Source organism: Crocodylus porosus, unplaced genomic scaffold (genome assembly GCF_001723895.1).
Source record: "Crocodylus porosus isolate Cpor-Errol unplaced genomic scaffold, CroPor_comp1, whole genome shotgun sequence".
Classification (NCBI taxonomy): Eukaryota; Metazoa; Chordata; order Crocodylia; family Crocodylidae; genus Crocodylus; species Crocodylus porosus.
In genome coordinates, this window is record NW_017728951.1 from 47,567,858 (window position 1) to 47,585,660 (window position 17,803).

The 17,803-nt window shown below is 41.8% G+C and overlaps 1 protein-coding gene across 6 annotated transcripts in view; it reads left to right on the plus strand.

Annotated features, from left to right (window-relative positions):
- Positions 1–17,803, plus strand: part of ZMIZ1 (zinc finger MIZ-type containing 1) — a 500,213-nt gene that overhangs the window by 101,497 nt on the left and 380,913 nt on the right. The gene's annotated exons all lie outside the window — the stretch shown is intronic.

Here is a 17,803-nt window from a genome sequence, read left to right on the forward strand (position 1 = left end):
CTAAGGAGGATTCTCCAAGCTCCAGTTTGGGTCAACATTTTTTTTTTTTTATGTCTGATATAGCTGAATCTACCTTGAAAATCTTTCCTTTTCATAACATGAAAGAAAGAATGGTTCCTGGAAACACAAACTGGTGATGTAAGCTGCAAGGAAAAAGCAATTCAACCAGGGTGATGAACTGGTTGCTGGATGAGAAGAAACATGCTAGAGTCCTTTATTTGATACAGTCTTTAAGTTCAGTTCAGCATCTGTTAAATCATTGCATATTTTTGCAGTCTTTTGTGGTCTTTATGTGTGCAAACATCATAAGTGATCTAAGGCACTGGAGTAATAATGGGCATTTATACACCTGGAAGTCTGGGGGGCTTTAGTTAAAGTACTCCAGCCACCATTTTGCAGTGCGGGGATGCTGATGTACATCATGCTGGAGTATGGTAATTACCATGCTCCAGCAGAATTGATTAATCGAGCCTGCTCTGATGAGTTGTAATTACAGTGCATTGGAGCAGCCTCAATGTATGTGTATAGGTGCCCAATGATTATTAGTCTTCAAATTAAAGAGAACCATTTTAATATTTCTCCATCTGTGGATAGAGAGACGCAAGGCCTTGAAGAGGCTATTGTGATCCTCTAGCTTGATATCCCACAAAATACAAGCCAAAGAACTTAATTAATTTTTGTTGGAAGTAGTTATGTGGCTATTGTTGTTTTTTTCTAGTAATTTTGTAAATATTAGATGTTACTTGAGTAACATCTTTTCATAACATAAAAGATGTTCTTTCATGTTATGAAAAGCAATGCATAGTTTGTTTTGTTTTGTTTTTTATAGAGAAGATGGTTCTAAAGCATATTCTAGAGTTAATTGGGCTGTCAGATTTTAGTCGGGTATTAGTGATCTCAAAGTCAGGTAAACTCCAGGGTTGCACTTTTTTCCTGTGTAGAAGGAAAACAGTAACTTAGCATCTGAAGAATGCAAGTTATGCAGATGTTCAAAAGGCCAAATAAAACAAATAGATGGGCCATAGCTGCAGGAACATTCAAAGAAAGGAACGTTTGCTGTTGTGATCAGTATGTGTGCTCTAGCATACTGCTGGTTTTCATCTACTTGAGGAAAATAACATGATGAATAACTTTTTTACCTACTCTTGTCCTATTGTGAATATAAATATGCAGTTACAATTACTGAGATTTCCAGAAAATATTTTGCCTGTTAAAAAGATACCTGGCAGGATAATAAACATGGTTGTGCTCTTTCCTAATAAGGTTGTAGAAGGTTTTTCAGAAATACAGATAGGGAATTTTGTGTGCTTAACTTTCATTTTCTTTCAATGAGAACTCTACACCTAACACACTAGATGGTCAGCTAAACTAAATGGATGGAGAGATGAGCTGAATGGTATCTTAAAAAAATGAAGATGTATGCTTTTAAAGAAAGGTATTCTAGTAGCCCTGCAGACTGGTTTAACAAAGTATTTTGTCACTTTCCACTACTGGCTGTATACTCTTGCTCAGCAACAGAAACTTCTGAGGCACGTGGCCCTTCGATTTGGCATTAAATGTTATACATTTAGTGGGGGTTGTATGTTTTCTGTTTTGTTTGTTTGTTTGCATTCCCCTCTCCACTGCATGCAGTGGGTAGATCTTTTCTGCAGTCAGTAAACAATAAAGAGTATCTAACCACTTTTAAAGTATTTCCTCTATTAAACTGTGAAATGTTAACTCCTATGGCTAAGTTAAGACAGTCAAAAAGCCTGAGGCTGAATCGATTCAATCTTTGCAGGTTAATCTAAGCTGCGTAGATTGAACCAATAAGCAAGTGAACAGACATTCGCTTTTGATTCTGGAAATGCAGCCCCAAGACTACAGTGGCCCAGGCCAGAAGCCAAGGGGTGCTGAACACGCCTTCCTGCTCAGCTGGAGCAGAAAGCTTGGGCTAAGGCCAGCCTGCCCACCCTGTGAACAGGGATTTGTGGGGAAGGTTCAAAGTATCTTGGGATGCTGGGAGACTGAGTTAACTTGAATCTGGAGGGGCTCTGGGACAGAAGTTCAATAAACCAATTTAACCTAACTCAGTTGCATCTGATACTGCATCCATCCAGGTTTATCTTAAACTAGTTTTGGACATTTGAAAGCAATTTACATGCACTGAACTTCTGTTGTGTTACAGATTTGAACTGGTTTCTGATTACTTATACTGGTTTACTGTAATTTCTGTTCCTAGCCTATGGGATTCCCCTCTCCCCCTACTTTTGGACTACAGTGTGTTTGCCACAATTCACTAAGGAGTGCACCGACTATAAGATGGATCTATGCTGGTTTCAGATATACAAATATCTGCTGGTCATTACCAGGTGTATTTTAGGAACTATAAGAGAAATCATATGTGGTTCTAAGGAGGATTCTCCAAGCTTCAGTTTTAGGAACTTTGATCTCTCTGTGCTGGTGGCATTACCATGTCATGACTGAATACCAGATTTGCAAAGTCATTTGGCACTTGGGTCAACAAAGGCTTTCTTAACATTGTGGGAAATGTTTCATAGACTGAAGGAAAAGGTGTGTGGTATGTGTAGGAGTTGGGGGAATTCAGTGATACAGTTGCATTCCCCTTTGATTCTTGGCCCATGCAAATTTTAAAACCCACTGCCTGGGAGGGGCAGCATTTCTGCAGCACTGATGGAGCTAGTTAATTTTATGTCTCTTTATAATCTACCCAGTTCCTACTAAATTCTTTCTACTTCACAGGTGTTAACAAACCTCCCCTTTTCAATTATCTTGATGGTCCACTAGTCAAACTATCCTTTCCTTTGCAATTCTGCTGTCTGTTGGCCATCCTGGTAATGTCTCTTCTATTTCACACCTCTGCAGACTGGTTTATCTCTAGCTAAAAACCTTAATTCCATTGTGATGATATGAATGTAGATGTAGAAATAACTGATAGTGAAGTACTGAAGGTACTATCAAGACACTCAAGAAGGTGAGATTTTGTTTTATGAATCTGAATGAGATGCCTATTTAACTATAATGACTACATGACAAATGCAAGAATATCTTTTTATTATTTATCTAGTTTTCCAGCAGGAACCTCAAACTGACACTGAAATTAGAATGCTTTCAGGTAGGGTAATTAAGCAGGTTGGGACTGTCAAAATACTCCACTGCAAATGGTCAGCAGTGATAATGATGTGTCCCCCCACAACCTGATGCAAACTGAAATTAACCTTGGTGGATGCGAGTGTGGAGCTGATTCTGACAGAATTAATGAACTATGAGAACTATTGGTAGATTTCATTTTGAATGGTAGAGAAACCATTTTGAAACTGCCCTAAGCTAAGGTTATGGTTGTAGGCTATGATATAAAAGCAGCCAGCAAGCTTAATAAGAGAGCTTGATGCCTTTTCACAATTAGCATTTTGGGGAAGTCTGATTTTTTTTTTTTCAAGTTCCACCTCAGTTTTTGCCAGTTTCTATGCCTGTGGTTTTTTGCATGTGTACTTAAGACATCTACTTGGCTTCTCCATATCAAGTTAAGTTCCTGCTACGTGGAAGTTGTATCTATGTCCAATCATGGACCTATAGTTTGCTTTAATATTTGAATCTAATAGGTATACATCATTATGCATAATAGAATGCAAGTGCCTTAAATGTATAACATTTTGAATTGTATGCAAAACTTTAATTTCTTTATAAAAGCATTAATGAGTCAGTAAAAGTACATATGTGGTATTAATAAGAACTATCTGTGTTTTCCTTCATGTCAGAGAAAGACGAAAATAAATGTATTTTCTTGCTGATGACCTTGATGATAACTTATGCTTCCTTCACCAAATAGCTATAAGCAATATTTCCAATGTTCCCCATTGTAGAATTGTTTATGACTTTATTAATTATTTTCAAGTAGTGCCTAGAGACACCATCTTAGAGTGGGAGCTAATGATGCGAAAGGTTTATAATCTGGATAGATGAGAGAAAGTATGGGGGAGGTCATCCAGGGAGGTAGAAGAAACCACAAATAGAGAACATATCTCCTTATTCCTAAACCAGTGCTCTTTCTATTAATCTGGAAAGTGGACAACACCATCCAAGACACTGGAGAGTCTAAGATTGAGTTTACTTTTGGGAAGAGCTGCATACTTGGTCTGAGAGCTGTGAATTGACCTGAAAACAAATTTCTGTTTTGCTCTGTTTTAATTCTTTCTCCCTGCTGTCATGAGAAAATCTGACACATACGTGATGACTGTGATTTCGTGGCAAGGTTACTAGACCTATGCTCTGAACATTAAAAAAAAACAAGTACCTATAAATAAAGAGGCAACACGAATCCATAGAATGGGGAAACAGGCAAATCTTACATCTTGGCTGCTGTGTCCAATATATAAAATACACAAATTTGGTTTCATTTGTTTACCTAGCCAGGTGCATTTCATGCTTCTGCTGCCAGCTTGTTCTTTTTTTGCATCATGTTCAACTGGAATGAAGATTTTTTAATCTGGTCAGAAGAAGGAGTGTAGGGGGGAGGGAGTGGAAGGCAGATATTTAAATCCCTTTAGGTAGCATAGCAAGGAGGCTTATTGCACATTGGTCTGAGATCTTGAGGCTTCCTCTTCCAACTCACTGTTAAATTGTGTTATTATATTTAAACAAATCAATTTTGTTGCAGAGTTTTTCCTGTCATAATGATCAGTTTGCAGCACAAATCTCATTGATTTTTCACAGGCCTGAAAAACAGTTGATGAATAGCACTGGAACAAATGTGGAGAGACTCATTTTGTGGCTGCTTGGAGAAACCAGGACTAACCACAACCTCCCTTTCTTGCTTCCCCTCCCTCAATCTTTTGCACTGAAACCTAGGCTCTGGCTAAAACAAGCCGGGGCTCCTGATAAAAATAAAATGGAACCCACGAGGGAATGTGAGCTCTCAAGAACAGAGAGCAAGACAAACACCCTGTGACTGAAAAAATACTATAGCTGAGGTCAGCAATGCCCTGTCAACCGGGGCATGAATTCCATCAGACCTGAACCTTTCTACCAAAGAGAACCAAATTCTCTGTGGCTGGAGTAATCAGAAGACAGGCCTTCCTGCACTTGCTCTCACAGTCTGACCTTGCTTGTTTATATTTTGTAAACTCAGAGTCAGAATAATTTGCACATGAGGCTGACTTCTCCACTCGCATGCCCACTGGTGAGAACTGTTTTTTTGGCAAACACAGGCGGAAGGAAACGTAAAAATGATACTGGGGAAGGAAAGTTTCTTTTGATAACAGCATATCATGTATATTAATTGTCACTCATTCATGCTTCTTTTGGTTTACATTCTCTTTTTTGAAGCAGGAAGCATCCTCCTTTTTTTCCCCCCACCCTAATGCAAATAACCTTGTATATAAACTGTAAGCATATTCAGCTTGATTGTAAATATGATTTTGACAAATTTCCTACCTTTGCTATCACCCCCACTCAACTTTCTTTCTCCAAACAATCCAGTATATTAGTACAGGAGCTATGGGACTGCTATGTAGATTCTGATAGTAACTGTATGCTGCTGCTGGCTATTGCTTAGTGCCTACTATCAATTATCCACATACAGTTTTACCTTCTACTCTGATTTTTATTCACACCAAGGACAACAACCATCTGAAAAGTCCCATTCTTACACTTTAGTAGAGAAACCTGCTACTTACCATTCTAAATACCATTTTCACAGTGTATTGCTACAACTTGAAGTCCTAATTGCAGACAATATTTCATCTGCACCAAGACCTGCAGTATCTAATTGTTCATGATACTACTATGGTCCTTGAAGTTAAAGTATTAATTGTAGTACTATTAGCATATCACCATTTGAAAAGGTAGTCCTTTTTGTTTAAGTATCTGTAAGTACACTGTGCTTCCTATGAGCTAATATAACTTCAAAATCAACTGATAGAGCTCAGCAAGCTTACTGTTAGGAATATCAATCCTTATTAATAAAATAATGAAAAGGAAAGATAGGTTGGATAATAACACAAAGTATAAATAAAACTTGGGCCTCTTCTTGCTAGGAGTACTTCAGAATGAAGCTGTTCAGTGTGCTAATGAAATGGTTCCCTTATAGTCTAAATCTGTGAAATGGTGAGTTTTGACCTCACCAAGCAGATAGTTTTATAGCAAAACTGATCTGTGGATGTTTTTCTCCATGTTCTCTACCTGTGTTCATGGAACACTTCAAGGCACATCCTTACATACAAGCACATGCACTTGGAGAAGCTCAAATAGCAGCAGCACAAATTTGTGCTGGGGATTTGTGCCTCCGTACATGTGCCCAAACATGCACTTTGGTGTAGGGTAAATTGTGCCACTTGGGGCAAACTCCTGGATCTGCAGCCAGGAGGAGCTAGAGCCTGGGGTTAGCACCTGTGCTGGCTCCAGCAGTATAAAAAGCTTCCCTGGCTAGCAGCTCAGGGCTGTTTTGCCTCATGAGCTTCTGAGGCCTAACCAGGTGGTATCTGGGGATACTAGCCCCTTGTGCCACCTGGACTGCTGTGCCAGCCCTAACGTAGTGTGTCCCCTGCACTCTACCCACTGCAGCAGTCTGGCAGTGGGGCCGCTGCCTGGCTGTGGCCTGCTGCCACCTGTGACAGCATGCGGCCCCCTGGCCACCTAGGCTGTGGTATGGGCACTGCAGCAGAGCCTCCTGCACTTCTGGGCCAGCTTCCAGTGGACCTTGTCTATAGTTGGCCTTCAGGCAGCAGTGCTGTAATGTCTTCTGGTGTCCCTGCTTTGCCATCTGGGCAGCTATTGCCCAGATGTGCTCCTTGTGGTGACCCACTTCGAACAGGTGAAGTGTATCTGCCTGGCCCCAAATGGCCAGGAGGTCAGCCACCTTGTCTGCCCCTCTGCCCCAAATGGCCAGGAGGCAGGCTCCTCTGCTCAGGTCCTGCCAATTGCCTCACCCGCAGGGATCCTGGTATCCCCTGTTTGAAAACTACCCAGAGCTCTCTCTCACCCCCAAACCCGCATCTCTCTCTCTCCCCCCCTCCTCCCCTCTCAACCCATCACCCCTCTCCCAAGTGGTTCCTGGGACAAAGAGCTCCCTCCAAGCCAGGGGTGCATGTCCCTGCACTGGTGTGGCTGTTAGGCAGGGCTGCAGTGTGGCAATTTCCCCTGCGGCCACAGCTCCCACCAGCACGTCTTATCTGGTGGCTGGGCACACAGGGTGTGATATTTGTATGGGTGGTGTGGGGTTTCTTGGTGGCTTGTTTTTGGGTGTGGAGGGACTGGGTGGGAGGGGTGGGTCCCCCGTCCACTCCCCACTGCATGGCACACAGCCCTCCTCCCCCAACCCCCAGCAGTAGCAGCAGTGGTGGCCAATTGGGGCACTCATGCCGGCTCCTGCCAAAGTCCCCCAGTGGTGCAGTGCTGCTTCAGAAAGGCGGCTGCACATGGTGTCAGCTCAGTCCACGTACCCTCAGGCAGAACCAAACTAGCTCCTGCTGTCACCCAGGGTTTCCAGCTGTGAGGGCAGAAGCAGTGGACCCTGAGGCTGGGCCAAGTCCTGCATGCTTGGAGCTGGCCTGGCCCGATGGGATGCAAGGCACATGGAGGCAGGACCTGGTCTAGCCTGAGGGTCCGCGGCTTCTGCCTGCACAACCAGAAGCCCCAGGTGACAGCTGGAGCCAGCCCAGTTCTGCCTGAGGGCACATGGGCTGAGCTGGTGACATGCAGCCACTAGTCTGAAGTGGGGTTTCTTCCAGGGAGTGGGCATGAATGCCCTGATGGCTGCTGTGGGGGTGGGGCTGTGCATCATGGGGGGGGAGGTTTGGGGACCCCCCCCCCAGAGCAGTCTCCTCTCCTTACCCACACAGCCTCCTCCCCACCTGCACAGTTACCCCCCACGCCTAGAGTCCCCCCGTCCCCTACTTACCTGGGACAATGCCTGAGTCTGATCCACTGCTGCAGCCTTGCCCCACTCCTATTTGCCCCAGCACACTGAGGCAGTGTGCAGGTGCAGCAGGGACATGCAGCAGCCATAGGGATGCTCTGGCTGTATGCTAAAGCATCTCTTTGGAGGACCCAACCTCTGGTCACTTCAGGGCACGCTCCAGGAGTGTGCCTTGTGCTGCTTTTTTCCTGGGTTATTTTTTGGTACTGAGATTTCCCAGTATCAATTTTAGAGTTCACATTTTTTCTTTCCTAGTGTGCCCCTTGCAGCATCTCAAACTACTTTGAGATCCTGCAACATGCACATGCTTACTTTTCTGGATGCGGCCTCAGATGTAGACGGCAAGGAGAGCAGAAATCCCAGAGGGCTCCGGTGCATACAGGAAATACCATGTTAATGTCCCAGCACTGGATAGAAGTAAACTAAACGTAAGGAAAGTGAAGGGGAAGAGGATGAGAGAGGCTGTGTTTGGTGACTACTCCCTTTTCAAGCTAAGAAATTTCCTTTTGTCTGTGCCCACTTTCACATGGATGTGCACCACAGCAAGAGATTCAAACTGTCACCTGGACCCTGGTTGGGGAAGATCACCCCTTACTGGTGCAATCACTAGTAGAGGCCAGAACAGGGCAGAACAGTTTAAAGAGACAAGTGTGGAGTACAGTTGAGGCAATACAAGGGGAGAAGGGGCCAGTTAGAGCGAGCAGCCAGTCAGCGTACAGCCGAGAGAATGATAGAAAATTCTCTAAGTGTTTACAGGTCCTTGTTTTGGCTGTCTCTGAAGCTGCTTCTATCAGCTGGATAGTCTGCCTGGCTCCTCTCTGCATTTTTCCCTCAAGGCCACATGGTAGTGAAGATGAGAAAAGGCAAAGCATTGTCTGGGTCCTAATGCTTCCTGAAGATGTGTGGATTCCCCCCTATAAAGTACTGCAGGAAGCGTTGCTCCTTTATGAGCTCTATTTCACTCCCTTTCTGCAGAACAGCCAAAGTCTCTTTAAATTCTCAAGTGCTACATGTCTGTCTGTTGCAATATGCAATGCTTGCTTTGCAAGAGAAGACTAATGCTGGAATATCTGGATGAGGGCTGTTTCAGCCTTGTGCAGAATGCTCTGTATCATTAGCCTTGAAGAGACAGTGAACGGTTTCTTGCTGTGGCCAGTGGGCAGAATGAAAGGCAACCCCATGCAGGGACCGTTTCTATCCATCTGCTACAAATCGTGCTCTTCACAAATTAGATTTGGCAGTCAAACTCCATCACTGGAAGTGTTCACATGCAGCCAGGTACTAGATTGGTAATTATTCTTCCCAGGCCTACTCTTGTATGTGAAAGACATTAACCAGCAATAAAGGGCCAAATGCATGTGGAGTGTTTGTGTTGTGGGGAGAGGGTTGTGGATTTGGGCTATATATCTGAAAGTGAACTCAATTTAAATATAAAAAGATTTAAAAAAGAGTGATGCTTTGAAGAGGGAATAAAGAGAAATACAATGTCTTTCACACACTGGATCTAAATGATGTTAAATAACTTTGTAGTTTTCCGTATATTTAAATAAGGAACATGGTCCTTGTAGACATTAAAAAAACCCAGCACTTTTAATTAAATAGAGCGCATTCATGTGTTGAGCCCTGCACATGCCCAGAAGCAGCAGCATGTTAATTCAACCTGGCTTGCCCAACATCTGTAAAGATCAAGCACTTTAGTGCGGCTTTTTTGGCACTTTTATCTAATAACTGATTGAATCAGCTTATGCTAAAAATGCCACAAAGCCTCATTGAAGCACCATATCATTACAGATGCTGCAGAACCGGGTTAAAGTAATGTGCTGCTTCTTTGGGTAAAGCATGTTTGTTTTTTTGTTTTGTTTTTTCACGTCTGCAAGCAGTCATGTATGATAACTGTTGTCTTTCCTAATATTTTGTTGTCTGTTGCCTTCCCATTGAATATAAAGAGGTTGAAATACCCAAGCTTTCTTCATGCAGCCTTTGGGGTGTAAGCATTTGTGATGGTTTATTTCTTTTACAAACAATAGCATAAAATTAAACTGGTTATAAAATCTGAGCTTGTGCTACACATGGGGATGTTGTTAAACAGTGTCAAAAATACTTGACTGTTCCACAGTAACTAACGGACTGAAAAAAGGAAAAGTCAGAGGAAGAGAAAGTGGTTTTGACAATGCATATGGTTAAATGTCAGGTGGTATGAAGTTTTTGGGGGAGCTTGTTACCACTTTTGGAAAAAAAATACAAATTCCATATACAGCTTTTCAGCTTGCATGTAATGTGAAGAGTGGAAGGTGCACCTTTATAGAAGTTGGTCAGAGTTTTGCTGTGGTTTCATATAAAAACAATAAAAGGTTAGGGGGAAACTGACTGAGAACAGATTAGTACTTGAAAGCAAAAGAAGTGGGTTTTAAGAAAATGGCTTAATGATTGGAAAGGAAGAAGAAATTACAGGCAAGTGAGTTTCAGTGATCTGAATAGGTGTCCAGAAAAAAGACACAGCTCAATATTGACTGTATTTTATTCTGTTCACGACTTTCTGGTTTCACCTGGCTCTTGAAAAAATATTACATTTTTAACATGGCAATATTAATAACACTTTTGTGTTTAAAATATTCCACGACACATAAAATATTATTGCAAAAATTCTTGAGACAAAAATTGTTCTATTCACTATCCATAATTTTTAACAATACTATTATTCCATTTCTAATTATGCAATACTATTAAATATGAACTCTCTCCATTAAGGAACAGTCTGATAACATACTCAAGAATATTATTGCTTCTAATCAACTACATAGATAGTCAGATCTCTCACATTGTAATCACTGTATAAGCTTTATATAATGACTTTGAATCCAGTAATAAATGTTATATCTACTGTCACTGTCAGTTATTTGTAAAGTATCGATTAACATAATGTGGTAACATCTGCAAACAAGCAACCAAACCAAAAACCAATATAAAGCAAAAAAAAATGTATCCAAAATGTTTGTTTCATTTGCCTTTCATGGAATAAAGTGACACATACATCATATTTTAATGTAAATTATGTGACTCTACCTGGATGCTAGATAAGTAAAACATACTTAATTTAATGCCTTTATGTATTTCTTGTTGGAAATAAACATTTTAACTGATCAAGAAGGTATGCTTAGTCACCCTGCTGGATAGCTTAAGGAGAGCAGATTTGCGTTTCCTGTTGTTTATATTTTACTGACTGGGCCCTATTACAAATGAAGTAGTACAAATGCTGCATTTTTTGCATACAACACACCTCAGCATAAGGTACACACCTTGGTTTTTGCAAGACAGCCCAAAGAATAAAAAAATCTCTCCTTGTAGTAAAGTTACTGAATAGCAGCGACTGAGGCGCCAAACCTACTCATTGTTCTTCTTCTTCCTTGGTTCTGGGCAGACTTTACTTTTGCTTTGCACGGTAGGTGGAAGAAACTGCTCTTATTTCGTTGTATATAATGTGTACTCCAATTTCCAGCATCTGATTGAAAAAAAAATGTGTATTATATACAGAAAAATATGACCAAAGAGTCTAAAATCTAAATACATGAAAGAAATCTAAATACATGAGTATAATATTGTTTACCCACAGTTTGTAAATGTAGAACTGCTGTACAAAATCTTGCCCCAGGTTATAATAGAGTTCTGTGGCAGAGCTGAAAGATGACCCCATATCACTGAATCTTAGGCCAGTGTATTAACTGCAAACCCATCCTCTTCAAGAGTACTTGCATTGAGCCAATAGTATTCTAGCTCCACTGGCCCACATCTTGATCCATGTGCGGAAACTTTTTTCTCTGTATGTCATTGTTGCATGTGGCTATCGGCATGGCAGTATGAACACTTGAGTGTACATCTTGTTCACCATATATAAAAGTAATGACGCTTAAAAACCACAAAATGTAAAATAAAGAGCCCATTGTTATTTTTCATTTGATAGAGAGGAAAAGCCAATAAAAATGTACTAATCTTTCTAGAATAATTTCTGAGGAGCAAATTTAATAAATTGATGAGAACTGTAGGAAATGTATTTTGAGTGGGTAAGATTTTAGTCCTTGTTTCTATATAAAATATTTTTTTTGGTTTTTTGGCAACTTCTATTTTAGGATTTGGAAAACTTTTTTTTAGTTCTAAAAGCTATAATCAGATAATATTTCTACGCATTCTGTAGGCAGAGTACAAAGCCATCCAAAGGTTTTTATGAACAATTCCAGCTGCATCTCACTTTTAAGTATTGGTAAAACACTAAATTTGACTCGTTGAAATTCTTGTGGTTGGAATTTATTTTAATACTGTATTAAATAAATGTATAATTTCAGGGTGTTAAACTTTCCAGGCAGTTAACAGTGATTATTTAAAGGACTACAAAAACACTTTCTGTCGATCATATATATATACTTTTTTTAAAGGGCCTTTTGCTTTATTCCATATTTTAATCAAATTCAAAATTCAAAATTGCAAGATCAGGCTTTTTAGGGCTCACATAAATTAATGTGGTAAATATAAATGAGCTAGTGGTTTCATTCGCTATTAGACTGAAGCAATTTAAACAGTAACATTAAATGTGTAGGTATAATAAATCACCTTTCTAAATATATAATAATAATTACCCTGATTCTGGTGGGGTTCACACTTGTTCGTTCATGCTTGAGCTCTTTGTTGAATTGTTCATCTCTAAACTAAGGGCCAGATTGTCACTGGATATAAAGTAAGGTCAATGGATCTTTGCTAGGTTGTACCAGGTGAAGTGCTGGCTATAATCTTTTTTTTTTTTTTTTATAACTGACCAATAATATGTTGTTTGATTGAAACAAAACAAAAAAACCAACCCTCACTCCTCCAAAATACAGCAAATCTACTTCGTCCATTCCCCTGTTTCTAGGTATTCTGTGAACCTTCATGTAGCCCATAGAATTAACTACTTTGGTTCCCTACTTTAAATACCCTTTAATTCAGTGGTGTCTAACCTTTTTGGGTGTCATGCTGCTAATTAGTCCCCACCCCATTTCCAAGTGCCATTGGATCCCTGCCTCCCTTCAAATAGGATTTGTACTCTGAAGCCCAGAACAATGGCAGGGGCTCTGGAGCCTCTGGCCATGAAGCTGGGTAGGACACTGCTGAAAGAGGAGGTGTTAATGCTAAGAGCCAGGTTACCCCTGCCTTGGCCTTGCAACCAGTGTGGTTTTATATGGTGAGCAAGGATCTCAAACCCTTTATTCGATGATGGCTACAGGGCCCTGGAAGTATTAACCTGGATCAGTGACCCCTGACATCTCCTCTCTTAGCAGTCTCCTGCCCCTCTCTGCCCCATGGCTAGGGACAGAAGTTACACATAAACCAGCTTAAGTGATCAGAAACTGATTTAAACCTGTAACAGAACAAAAGTTCAGTGCACATGAACCAGTTTCAAAATGACTGAAACTGGCTTAAGATAAACCTGGTTGAATGTAGTATCAGACTTAACTGATTTAGATCAAACCATTTTATGGAACTTCTGTCCCAGACCCCTTCCTTGTTTAAGTTAAATCACAGCCCCCACAGCATCCCAACACACTTTTCAGCCCTGGGATGAGTTGTGCTTCAGAGAGCAGGGTTGGCCTCACTCCTCTGCTCCCTAGCTGGAGCAGTGAGGGCTGGCTCACTGCCCCTCTCCCTGCCTCCCCCCACCTTCCTGAGGCAAACATCAGCTGGAATCTAGGGCCAGGGAGGTGGGGTTAAATTCACCTTCCCCCTCCCCCACCCCGGGTACAGAATTGCCCTGCCCTACTAAAACTTAGTGCTGGCTGCGATTATGGACTACAAATCCCAGAGGCACCTAGAAGCAGGAAGAGGAAATGATGAGCACCCCTGAAAGTCCTCCTGCTGTGATTGTGGACTGCAAATTCCAGAGACCTCGGGGACAGCAGGAAGAGAAAGCAAACACATAGCCCAGGCTGCATTTATAGTCCTTCAGTTTACAGCTTTTCAGAAGAAGGAATATTCTTGTTCAAGCTTTTATGAGTTCAATGCCACTACTGTCCACTGGCCCCCCTCTGGCACAGCATGGGCTGGGTCCTGGCCATGACCCTCAATTCCAGTGGGGGTGGGAGTCTTGCAGGGCTCTCTTCCCTTTGGCAGTGACTGGCATACATGCTCTAGCACCCCTGTCTTCTGGCTTTAGCCTCTGCAGGCATATGGCTGCATTTCCTGAATCAAAAGTGAATGTGTGTTCATTTGCTTATTTGTTCAATTTCTGCAGTTTAGACTAACGTGCAAACACTGAATCAATTCAGAATCGTCTTGTCTTGACTGTCTGTATTTAGTGCATGTGGCAGTGGTCAGCAACTGCAGTCCTGCCTCCGTTCTGGCACCTCCTTTTATTGAGTGCCTGTGGCTTGTGTACCACTTAGCAGCTGCCTGTGCCACTTATGGCATACATGCTATGGGGTTGTTCACCCCTGCTTTAGTTCATCTTAAGGCACTGTGTTTGACGGAGCCTGGCAGAGTGTGGGTTCTTTTCCTTGTGTGGCTCATGTACAGGCAAGGGGATTGGTTTTTTACCTGAGGCATGCAGTTCTCATTTTTCCCTCCACTCTGGGGGGTAAGGGGCAGGCAGGGCTGGGAGGAAGGTCAAGGGGGTGGAGGGACCAGCTGATTCCCAGCAGAGGTAAGTTTTGGTTTTAAACCCTGACAGCTGTTTTTGAAAGAGACAGTTCTCTAGGTTGGCTGAGGTACTGACTAGAGGTGATGGTGGTAAGTTCCAAATTATTTTTTTCTGAGCAGGGTTAGAGAAAATAACCTGTCCTTAATACATCTCTAGATCCCCAAGTTATGCAGCAGAATTGTCTTGTTAGCTTATCCATTTAAACCCTCCCAGGACTCTTACCCCTCTACCCACCACCTTTGTGCTGTTGCTCCCTTTCTTTCTGACATTCTCCTCCCTTTATTGGGAATGACCTCTGCGCTAGCATGGAGGGAGCAGACTTTGCAGCCATTCTTACCATGCTGCAAGTGCCAGCAGCTGCTTCCCTGACTCAGACTACCTCCCACTGAGTACAGCTGAGATCCAGCCATCAGGAAGGCAGGCAGGGCTGGAGCGGCTGTGCTGCAGCTGAGAAAGTAAGCTGAGCCGGCAGGCAGGGGACTACTGAACTGGGGAGAGGTGCTGCTGGACCCCATCCAAATCTTGAGAAGCTGGCTGGAACTTCAGTTCCCTGGGATGGCCAGACGAGACCTGAGCTTTAAAATGGGATGGCTGCTGTTCTTTGTATTTGTGTGTACAGTATCTCAAGTGTACAACCCCTTTACAGAAGACAAAGGAAGAGCCCTACCCCAAAGAGCTTATGCTAAGTGTCATACCTTCTTCCTGATCCATTGTGGATAGATGTCTGTTCCTATACTTAGCACACATAAGGCTTGATCCATGACCCAGAGAAACCTATGCAAGTCTTTCTACTTGAACCAAGCTTCCATTAGCTCAAGTTGTAGTGGTTCATGCTGTTAGTTCTGGAACAGCCCTTAAGTTTCATCCTTTGTGGTGGCAGTTACACTTACCATCTGAAGTCAGAAATGACACAGCAAACCCACATGACTAAGAGCAAGTGAAAGATAAAGCACTTTAAGTTCTTCTTTCTGGTTTCCTTTTGTCAGCGGCTGTGGGGTACTGGCCTCTGAAGAATGACAGCTATAAAATTAAATAATCAGTTAATCACTGATAAATTAGCCTTAGATCTTTATAGAGAACAAATATAGTATTTATGTAAAAGTTGTTGGGGGTGTTTCTCTCTTTAATTAGGAGAAATAGATGCAAAATGAATGATAATTAAGCAGCTGATGAATTCAGTAGTACAATTATGCCTAAAGCTATGCCCCAGTACTTAATGCTGGATGCTCTGAGCAATCAAAGAAGCCTATTTATATAATTTATTTATAAAACAAAATTACAAATAAAACAAGAGTGATATATATACTTCTAGAATATCTATTTCAACTGATGGCAAGACCTTTCTAAAATTCAGTATGTTAAAGAGAAAGGCTCCAAGCATTTGGCTTAATTTGAAAAATAAAAACTTTTTTTATTTGCGAGGAGACAGGCAATTGAATTTTAACTTTAGTAACTGATAACTGTCAGGTTTGTAGGAAGGCTTTTATTTAACAAGCACAGAAAGAACCGAGCATTAAGTAGAAATGAGTTCAGATTTTCCATGATTCAGGAAGCATGAAAATGAATGTTTTTTTTCTTTCCCTCTTTCTTGTTGTTTTGTTCCTCCTCTGGGGCAGTCTGAGCTGGAAGAGCAGAGGAAATTGTAGAGCCCTGGCTGTCTGCTCTATGAGGCTTTAAGAAAATGCAAGCCATTAGAAACAGCTGCCTCACATGCAGCCAAGTGGGAAGACTAAACTGATTAGTGTGTAAACATTGGGAGATGGTAGGCACTGGTGTCAGAGGGGCTATGACAGTCATCAGATTGTGGTTTTATTTCAGGCTATTGTTTGAATGATGGATCTCTCCCTGTAGAGGCAGCTTTATGGTTTTGAAGAGGTATAATCTAAAACCAGAATGACGGATCCAGCTTTACTGTAAGCAACTTCCTGGTTCACTGTTTTGTACTTCCAACCTTGGGCTTTCCATGAACAAGCCTGTTATTTTCTTTTCACCAACCAAGCATTACAAACAAAATTTACCAGTCTTAACAGAGTGGAAATTGGCACTTGCCCATTTAGAGAACAGTATTAGACTGCAATACAAAATCCCTTTGGGGAAAAACGTAGAAGGACATTTCCAACAGCAACAAGTAGATGCTTCCTTTCCAGGGTCCATTTGATGTAACAGAAGGATTACAATTGATCAGTTTAACTCCTAGAGAAGTGTGTAAGGGGGGGGGAGAGAGAAAAACCTTTATGTAAACAGGCTTATGATGTATTTGAGGGCAGATGGAAGTATCTGTCAGCTATGCCTACTCTTGCTCAGTTTTCATATTGGCTAGGCACAGACATTCAAAAAGCCTAAGGCAGATTCAATCTAAGTATTGCAGTTTTCTGTAAGCAGCATAGTATGGATTGGTAACAAACAGAACAACATGTTCACCCTTTGGGGGGGAGCAAGGAGAGCACAAATCTTAGACCAGGTTCCACCATTTTAAAAACCAGTCCATATGTGCCAAACTTCTGTTATGGGTATAGATCAGTTTCTGATCACTTCTACAGGTAAACGTGTAATGTTTGTACCTGGCTATTGTCTAGAATGGAGTGTTCTATTGAGGTGGCCAGTGCATATTACACTATCGGTTGTTAGCAACAGGAATTGTCCTGATAGTGTGAGCTTCTCTCGTCTAAGCTAAAAGACTCATCACCCATAACTAATGCTGTCGAAGGCTCATCAAACTATATATGCAGTCCTGACTGGAAGTGGATAGGACACCATCCTGAGTAGGTATGGTTGCCATGTTGTAATCACCACAGACCAGTCTCTGTGAAAAGTGAGGCTGATGCATGCATAAGGTGAGTATGACTTCCAGCTTTGCCTTTTGGCAGGTCGTGGTTCTGTGTTGGGCAGTGGCTGAATTATTCACTGATTGGGTCCCAGTTTGTTTCTTTAGTGGTGCTAACAGAGAACAGAAGAGTAAAGATGCACTGATACATTGGTCCAATAGCTGATCAGTACTGATTATAAAGAAAATTTACTACATATACATTTACTGTATATTGGAAATCAGCCATATCAGGCTGATAATTTGGCCAATAAATGGCCTATGCATGTGTGTAGCTGCAGTGCAGCACAGGTAGTGAGGAGTACAGCCCAGCAACATGGAGAGTTGCTCCTCCAGCTGCTAAATCTGGTGTGGTGGAAGGGGAGGCGGGGGAAGGGGCTGAAGGGGGCAGATCAAGACTCCC